The 9,238-nt window shown below is 51.7% G+C and overlaps 1 pseudogene; it reads left to right on the forward strand.

Annotated features, from left to right (window-relative positions):
* Positions 1-3,579: 3,579 nt before the first annotated feature.
* LOC147123813 (uncharacterized) lies at positions 3,580-7,118 on the forward strand (annotated as a pseudogene).
* The last annotated feature ends 2,120 nt before the right edge of the window (positions 7,119-9,238 follow it).

The raw sequence follows: 9,238 nt of genomic DNA on the forward strand, positions 1-9,238 counted from the left end.
TGACAGGATATAGCTTTGCATTGACTTCTCATGACCCATGGTGCGTAATAGGATTTCTGTTCTTCTGCCTCTAACGTTCAGCTGTCGCATGAGTGATTCTGTGCAGAACGTTGCTGAACTACCTGGATCCATGAAGGCGTAAGTCTCCACAACCTTCTCACTCCTCTTAGACTTGATCCTTACTGGTACGATGGCAAGAATACAGTCACTGTCACCGGCCCCAGTGAGTCCACAAGTCTCTGGTTCTAGCGACACCAGAGCACTTGAAACAACCTTCTCGTCGGTATTGTTTTCTTCACTCTTCTTAGAGACTTGTTCTTCTTTATGGATATGCAGCAGACTGGGATGTTTCCGAGTGCACTCTCTGCATGTTGTTCTTTGCTTACAGTTTCTACTCAGGTGCCCCTGAGAGAGACATCCAAAACATAGGCCGTTGTACTTCAGGAATTCGATTCTGTCCTTATGTGGCTGTGCTTTGATGTCGCTGCAGAAATCCAATGTATGATTCTTCTGGCAGAATAAGCATGGCTTCTGAAAGGCATTAGCAGGCGTCACTGTGCTGCTCTTTTTGGGAGATGAGTTCTGGAGCCTTTCTTCCTCGGCCTGAGTGACGATAGTTGCAAAGCTGCTTCCCCTGGAACCACCTTTCCTGAGAGTCTTTGATTCAGCAGGCTTGGCTTTCACTCTTCCATCGGTGGTCGGGCTGGCGTCCTGGATGTTTCCAAACAATGGGTCCCTAGCAATTTTAGCCTGTTTGTCTATGAAATTCACTAAGTCTGCAAACCTGGCTCTACTTTTCCGTCTCTCCATTATCTCAAAGGCTGTTCTTCTCCATTGTTCTCTCATCCTGTAAGGAAGCTTAGAGATGACGATTCTCATAGTCGTAGGATTGTCCATCTCTTCCATGAATTCAACATCCTCCATGGTGTTGCGACATCCTATGAGGAAGAGAACATATGCGTTCAATGCCTCTCCGTCTTCCGATCTGATCTGTGGCCACTTGGTAGCCTTTTCGATATATGCAGTGGCTATCTTCAGCTCATTACCATAGTGCTCCTGCAGCAACTTCCTGGCTTCTATGTATCCCCGGTCCAGTCTCATGTGTTCACAGCTTCTGACCAGGTCTTGTGGTTTACCACTGGTGTACTGTCCCAGGTAGTACAACTTATCACTGCTGCTCTCTGTCTTGGAGTCAATGGCTTGTTCAAAGGATCTGATGAAGGGCTTATACTTGAGTGGGTCGCCTTGGAACACTGGTATGTCTCTTTGAGGGAGTCGAAACAGATTCTGTTGTTTTACAAGCATCTCTGTAATTTCGTTCTGACGTTGCATCACTCGGTATAGGCTTCTCCCTGTGTCTTCAGGCCTCTGGTGGTCATCAGCAGGGTCTAGGCTAGACCGTCTGACGTCTGGGGTAGCATCACGTGCTCCTGTTAGTGGAGAGGCCACTCTTCCACGCTGTAATGCCGGGGAATTGCTTTCGGGCTCTGTTGTAACTCTTGAAGGTGCCCTGGATCCAACTCTATGTGGCAACGTTGACTGGCAGTGGCTCCCGCCGTCCCGTGAGCCTTCATAATCTTCGTACGCACTCAACCTGGCATCTGAGACCTCGATAGCTGTTTTCATCTCCAGCCGTTCTTTCTTTGCCTGCACCTGGGCCCGCTGGGCCTGCACTTGGGCCTGTTGGGCCTGCACTTGGGCCTGCTGTTGGGCCTGCAGTTGAGCCTGCAGTTGGGCCTGTTGGGCCTGCAGTTGGGCCTGCAGTTGGGCCTCTTGGACCTGCAGTTGGGCCTCTTCCCGTTCAAGAGCTTGCTTCTCATCTAAAGATGCTGTGCGCGCCATCAACGCCGCCCGTTCAGCCTCCGTTCTCATGCGTCGCGCCGAGCTTGTGGTAGAAGCGACTGACCTGCGTCCAGAAACAGAGCTACCTTCTTTTCGATTTTTGCTCGGTCTGGCGGAAGTCTCTGAAATGCTATCGTCTGGTCCGACTTCATCGTCAACCTTATCTTTCTCTGCTGTATCAGCATCTTGACGAATTTTTAACATCCACTGCTCCGTGGCCTTGATATAGTCCTTAATGCTGGTTGATTTAAGATCAAACCAGTCGTGCTGATCAGTGTTTCCCTCTTCTTCAGACAGAAGTGCTCATACATCTTCATTGAGTATATTAAATTCTTCATGCAGCTTGGAGAAATCGTAATACATCATGTCTTCAGCTTTCTTAATATTAGCATTATCTTCCATGAGACGATCAATTATCTTCATTTTTCCAGTTATCTGAACTAATTTAGCCTTCCTTGCACCTATGCTTCTATGTAACTTCTCTTCCCTTGCCTTTGGGGTGAGCTTTATTTCCCTCTTTTGGCCAGCAATCCTTCTGGCTGGGGGAAGCTCCTGGCTCCGTAAGGCCTCGGCCATTTTACCCGCAGCTCTTATTTAGCTTCTCAACAGAATGAACAAAGCAGGTAACAGTCACTGTACCTTTGCTTTCTTAAATTGTCGTCTGGCTCCGTGACCATTCATGTATACGTTCGCCGACGATTCCGTCCCTTCCTTCTTAGGGAGCTAGTTTTTGACTAATGTAGTGGCGCTTCTTAGTTTCCAAACAGGCAGGCCACTGGGCTGTGGGGCTTTTAACAACGAGTAGACGCGTGTCGAAATAAAACGTTCCCAAACGTAGCTTTGTCTTTTAAACTGTTTACTATAACACTTAACAAACAGAATTACAAAGCAAACACGTATAAGCGAACACGGTCAAAAACTGTACTGCTCCAAACCTCACAGCTTCTGCCTCCTTCAGCCACGTGCAGTTTAAACTGTAAGATGGCTGCACCCATGTGTGGCTTAGGGACTGTTCCATTGTGGCAAGAATGAAGGGGCTGTCGGACTATACTACTGGAGCAAGAAAATAGGGGGTTTCTTAATACAATAAGTCGTTCAGGTAAATTAACTGTATTATGCCATTTAGCCACTATTTTAAAGTATTTTCTTAAGCTTTTATGGCTCTTACACTGGTCAACATATTACGGGCTTTGTTCACTGTTCCTCTGCATTGGTTGGACATGTTGGCTGTCCATTCGACGGAGACTCCTAGGTCTCATTCAGCATCATCCTTATCTGTTTTAATACCATTCATGAAGTATGTGTTTTATCTACTTTTCCTTCATGTTTACTGTACCTTACACTGTAAATTCCACCTTCCGTTGTTCTGCACACTTGCAAATTATGTCCACCTCATTCTATCATTTCGGAGCTGCCCCCTCCAACTCCCGAGCTCCTCCTAGTTTGATATCATCATCAAATTCAACCAGTTTACATTGAGTTTCTGCATCCAAGCCATTGACGCAAGTTCGAGACAGTAATAATCCCAGCACTGAGCCCTAGGGCACCCCACTCAGTACTTCCGTCCACCTCTAAGAAGTACCACCTGACAGCCAAGGGAAACCTCACAGATCTGTAAAATGGCATGCTGTCTCGAGTTATGTTGGTCTCCTACCCTAGAACAGGTGCCCAGCTCTTTGCTGTAAAGTGCTGATAAAGGGCCTGTGAAGGAAGTAAGTAAGTATTCAGAGGGGAATCATGGAACCTCATGTAATGGGAGTGGTCTGTATTAAGCCAAGTGCATTGTAACACAGCGCTGATACCTTCCACGTGTTATACTCCAGCTAGTAATAATGCTAAGGGCCGCTCCACGGCCCAAAGTTCCTGGGGTGGGTCTTTCCTCTTCCACCCCTCTGCCCCAATCAAAATTTACATGTCATGGCCTGCTCGAATGAAGAGGCCATGTTTGAATGTTACCTGATTGGACCGAACCAGATCTGATCAATTAGGAGAAAATGTTCCTCGTGAATCTGTGCTTATGTTGCCTGTACCCAACGCGAGGCACAGCCTGTACCCAGCGCAAGGTGGTGCCTGTACCCAGCATGGGGCAGTGCCTGTACCCAGTGTGGGGCGGTGCCTGTACCCAGCGTGGGGCGGTGCCTGTACCCAGTGCTAGGCGGTGCCTCTACCCAGCGCTGGGCGGTGCCTGTACCCAATGTGGGCCAATGCCTGTACCCAGCACGGGGCGGTGCCTGTACCCAGCGTGGGGCGGTGCCTGTACCCAGCACGGGGCGGTGCCTGTACCCATCGCGAGGCGGTGCCTGTACCCAGCGCGGGGCAGTGCCTGTACCCAGCGCGAGGCAGTGCCTGTACCCAGCGCGAGGCGGTGCCTGTACCCAGCGCGAGGCAGTGCCTGTACCCAGCGTGACGCGGTGCCTGTACCCAGCACTAGGCGGTGCCTGTACCCAGCACTAGGCGGTGCCTGTGCCCAGCGTGAGGCGGTGCCTGTACCCAGCGTGAGGCGGTGCCTGTACCCAGCACGAGGTGGTGCCTGTACCCAGAGCGAGGCGGTGCCTGTACCCAGCACGAGGCGGTGCCTGTACCCAGCGCGAGGCGGTGCGTGTACCGAGCGCGGGGCGGTGCCTGTACCCAGCGCAGGGTGGTGCCTGCACCCAGCACAAGGCGGTGCCTGTACCCAGCACGAGGCGGTGCCTGTACCCAGCACGAGGCGGTGCCTGTACCCAGCGCGAGGCGGTGCCTGTACCCAGCGCAGGGCGGTGCGTGTACCGAGCGCGGGGCGGTGCCTGTACCCAGCGCAGGGTGGTGCCTGCACCCAGAGCGAGGCGGTGCATGTACCCAGCGTGAGGCGGTGCCTGTACCCAGCGCGGGGCGGTGCCTGTACCCAGCGTGGGGCGGTGTCTGTACCCAGCGCGGGGCGGTGCCTGTACCCAGCGTGAGGCGGTGCCTGTACCCAGCGCGGGGCGGTACCTGTACCCAGCGTGGGGCGGTGTCTGTCGCCTTCACTTCCCCTCTCCTGAATGTGCTGGCTCTGGCGGGGATTCGGTATTGTTCCACGATGACTGGGCCCTCTCCGATCCTTCACTCATGCGGCCATTCTTAATGCGAGAGTCTAAACAGTGAGGATCACAGGTTATTGAACCATTGGAATTTTCATAGCGAAGCCCAAGCCCATGCTATCACACACATGCACCTTTCCGATGGGGGCACTGGATAGTAATCAGAGCAGCGACCCTGGCTGAGCTATCCTCTCCCTAACCCGGGGCTTTGGACAGTGATCCAAGAGCAGGATCACGGTGTGCACGAAGCTCTGCCAGTTGCTCGAGCTCACGCTGTGAGATTCGGAGCTTGAGGAGCGGCTGGAGTCACTGCAGTGCATCAGGGAGTTCGAGAGTTTCCTGGAAGTGGGTCACCCTACTGCCACAGAAGGTGCAGGAGGTGAGGGAGTGGGTGATCACCAGACAGAGTAGGAGGAAGACTCAGGTAGCGCAGGAATCCCCCAAGCCAGTGGCACTCGCTAACCGGTTTTCAGTTTTGAATACCAGGGAGGTACCAGATCTTGGTCCGTAGCCCTGCAGGTTACGGCACTTCAAGTGCATATCCAAGAACGTTTTAAATGAGGTGAGGGTTTCTGCCTCTACCACCCTTTCAGGCAGTGAGTTCCAGGCCCCCACCACCCTCTGGGTGAAAAAAGTTCTCCTCACCTCCCCTCTAATTCTTCTACCAATTACTTTAAACCTATGCCCCCCTGGTTATTGACCTCTCTGCTAAGGGAAATAGGTCCTTCCTATCCACTCTATCTGGGCCCCGCATCATTTTATACACCTCAATAAGGTCTCCCCTCGGCCTCCTCTGTTCCAAAGAAAACAACCCCAGCCTATCCAATCTTTCCTTGTAACTAAAATAGGTTGGCTCCCATTCCATATGCTCCCTTTTTTGTTAACGATGATGGAGATGACCATGGAAGGATCACTCACATCGATCAGCCTGCGAAACTTTTGCCACTTCACACTGTTCTCCAAGTGAAGAGTGCGAAGATATGAAAACAAGCTTTTTACTAAGGTTTAAATGTATTAAAGGGTTCTGATGATTTTATTTGTTTTGATGTAGGAAGAGCAGGGTTACTTCACCAATGAGTCCTACACACTGTGGCTAGAGAAGAAGAACCTGCCCAATATAGTGAGGACATCTTCCAGCTTCTACAAGCCGCGCAAGACCGCCGTGGAACAGGTGCTCAAACAGCTGAGGGAGTCGGTGAAGACTGGCGAGACCAGCAGCGGCAAAAAGACGCTCAAAGTCAAGCAGCTCACAAAGCCCAAGGGTCCCTGCCGATCGGAGGGGGGTCCGGGATGGGTAAAGGCCGGGCTGCTGTGGGTGCGAAGTGGGAAGGAGAGGGGGGGGTGTCCCCGAGATCCCAGGCTCGCAAACCGTGACCTGCAACGCACCTCGCGAGGGCAAGGCCCCCGTCTGCGTGATCAAGCCAATCTGGAACGTCAGTACCAATCCGGCTATGCCCCCGGTGACGGATATCTCCAGACAGGTGGAGGCCAATCCGGATATCAGCCCGGAAATCCTGGTCCAACAGCACGACTTTGGGCCCTTTCACGAGCTGGCGCTGGACAGCGCGGGCCACCCTGAGCTGAGGGCCAAGGTTGGGATGAGATCGGAGCCCCTGCCAACCCTGCCTTTTGATGTCATCAAGAGGGAGTTGTTCCCGGGTTCCAGTTACCATAGGATAAGGATACCCGAGGAATTCAAGCCGGTGCACGTCATCGACCTTCCCAAGAAACGGCACCTGGTCAAGGCAAAGTCCGAGATAGACATGCACCTGCGCGAGTGGGTGGAGCCGAGCACACCCTGCCTCCCCGCTTCCAGCTCACGCTCCATATGCAAAGTGGAGTCTACTATCCCCACTGCAAGTACCAAAAGGACACCTGGGTCTTTGGACAATCAGTATTTATTTGAAGGTAGAACAAGGAGTCAAAGTCTCAACCATGGCTCAGTAAGTAGCATTCTCGCGACTGAATCATTAGGTTGTGGGTTCAAACCCTACTCCAGAGACCTAAGCCCCGTACTCCAGGCTGACACTCCCAATGCAGCACTGAGGGAATGCTGCACTGTCGGAGGTACCGTCTTTTGGATGAGACGTTAAACTGAGGCCCCGCTGCCCTCTCAGGTGGATGAATAAGATCCCATGGCACTATTCGAAGAGGAGCAGGGGAGTTCCCAACGGTGTCCTGGGCAATATTTACCCATCAACCAGCATCACTATAACAGATTATCTCATTGACAGGATACACTCTATCCTATCATGGACTCTACCCACCCACAGCCCATGGACACTCTCCCCTATCACAGACTCTACCCATCCATTTAATCTCCTCCCACAGCCCATGTACACTCTATCCTATCATGGACTCTACCCTCCCATTTAATCTCCTCCCACAGCCCATGTACACTCTCCCCTATCACAGACTCTACCCCTCCATTTAATCTCCTCCCACAGCCCATGTACACTCTATCCTATCATGGACTCTACCCACCCACAGCCCATGGACACTCTCCCCTATCACAGGCTCTACCCATCCATTTAATCTCCTCCCACAGCCCATGTACACTCTATCCTATCATGGACTCTACCCTCCCATTTAATCTCCTCCCACAGCCCATGTACACTCTCCCCCATCATGGACTCTACCCTCCCATTTAATCTCCTCCCACAGCCCATGTAAACTCTCCCCTATCATGGACTCTACCCACCCAATCTCCTCCCACAGCTCATGTACACTCTCCCCCATCATGGACTCTACCCTCCCATTTAATCTCCTCCCACGGCCCATGTACACTCTCCCCTATCATGGACTCTACCCACCCATTTAATCTCCTCCCACAGCCCATGTACACTCTCCCCGATCATGGACTCTACCCACCCATTTAATCTCCTCCCACAGCACATGTACACTCTCCCCCATCATGGACTCTACCCTACCATTAAATCTCCTCCCACAGCCCGTGTACACTCTCCCCTATCATGGACTCTACCCACCCATTTAATCTCCTCCCACAGCCCATGTACACTCTATCCTATCATGGACTCTACCCACCCATTTAATCTCCTCCCACAGCACATGTACACTCTCCCCCCATCATGGACTCTACCCTACCATTAAATCTCCTCCCACAGCCCGTGTACACTCTCCCCTATCATGCACTCTACCCACCCATTTAATCTCCTCCCACAGCCCATGTACACTCTCCCCTATATTTCTGAAGGCTAAGGGGATTAAGGGTTACGGAGAAAAGGCGGGGACGGGGTACTGAACTGGTAAGATCAGCTATGATCTCAGACGAAGATCAGCCATGATCTCATTGAATGGCGGAGCAGGCTCGAAGGGCCGAATGGCCTACTCCTGTTCCTATCTCTATGTGTCTATGTATGTATCTATCATGGACTCTACCCACCCATTTAATCTCCCCCCACAGCCCATGTACACTCTATCCTATCATGGACTCTACCCTCCCATTTAATCCCCTCCCACAGCCCATGTACACTCTCCCGTATCATGGATGCTACCCACCCATTTAATCTCCTCCCACAGCCCATGAACACTCTCCCCTATCATGGACTCTACCCACCCAATCTCCTCCCACAGCCCATGTACACTCTATCCTATCATGGACTCTACCCTCCCATTTAATCCCCTCCCACAGCCCATGTACACTCTCCCCTATCACGGACTCTACCCACCCATTTAATCTCCCCCCACAGCCGATGTACACTCTATCCTATCATGGACTCTACCCTCCCATTTAATCTCCTCCCACAGCCGATGTACACTCTATCCTATCATGGACTCTACCCACACATTTAATCTCCTCCCACAGCCCATGTACACTCTCCCCTATCATGGACTCTACCCACCCATTTAATCTTCTCCCACAGCCCATGTACACTCTCCCCTAACATGGACTCTAGCCCGATAAGGCCCATTATTCTTCAGCCGGAGTCCAGGCTGGCTTTGAACCGACGCCTCTGCAATAAAATAGAGCCTCACCAATCTCCAGCAGAGAGAACTGATCCCCATCAAACGCGACGAGATTTGAGTCCACGTTGCAGTGGTGACTCCAGTATCAGCCAGATCCCTGTCATGGAGTCCGGCCTGTATTTGAACAGAGCCTGACAGGTTAAAGGTTATACGCTGTCTTAACGGACCGACTGTGCAAAGCAGCAGATTATTCTCATCTTACAAATAAAACCTGTGCAGCTCCTGTTTATTCTGTCCTTCAAAGAAACAGGAGGTGAATTAAAATACACACCACACAGAACACATCCTTAAAGAGGGTGTCTTTCCATCCTGCATTCTTTTGGATCAAAAAATATTGTTGCCTAGTTAGCTGA

This window comes from Somniosus microcephalus, chromosome 2 (genome assembly GCF_052327205.1).
Source record: "Somniosus microcephalus isolate GS21.2 chromosome 2, FLI_Smic_1.0, whole genome shotgun sequence".
Classification (NCBI taxonomy): Eukaryota; Metazoa; Chordata; class Chondrichthyes; order Squaliformes; family Somniosidae; genus Somniosus; species Somniosus microcephalus.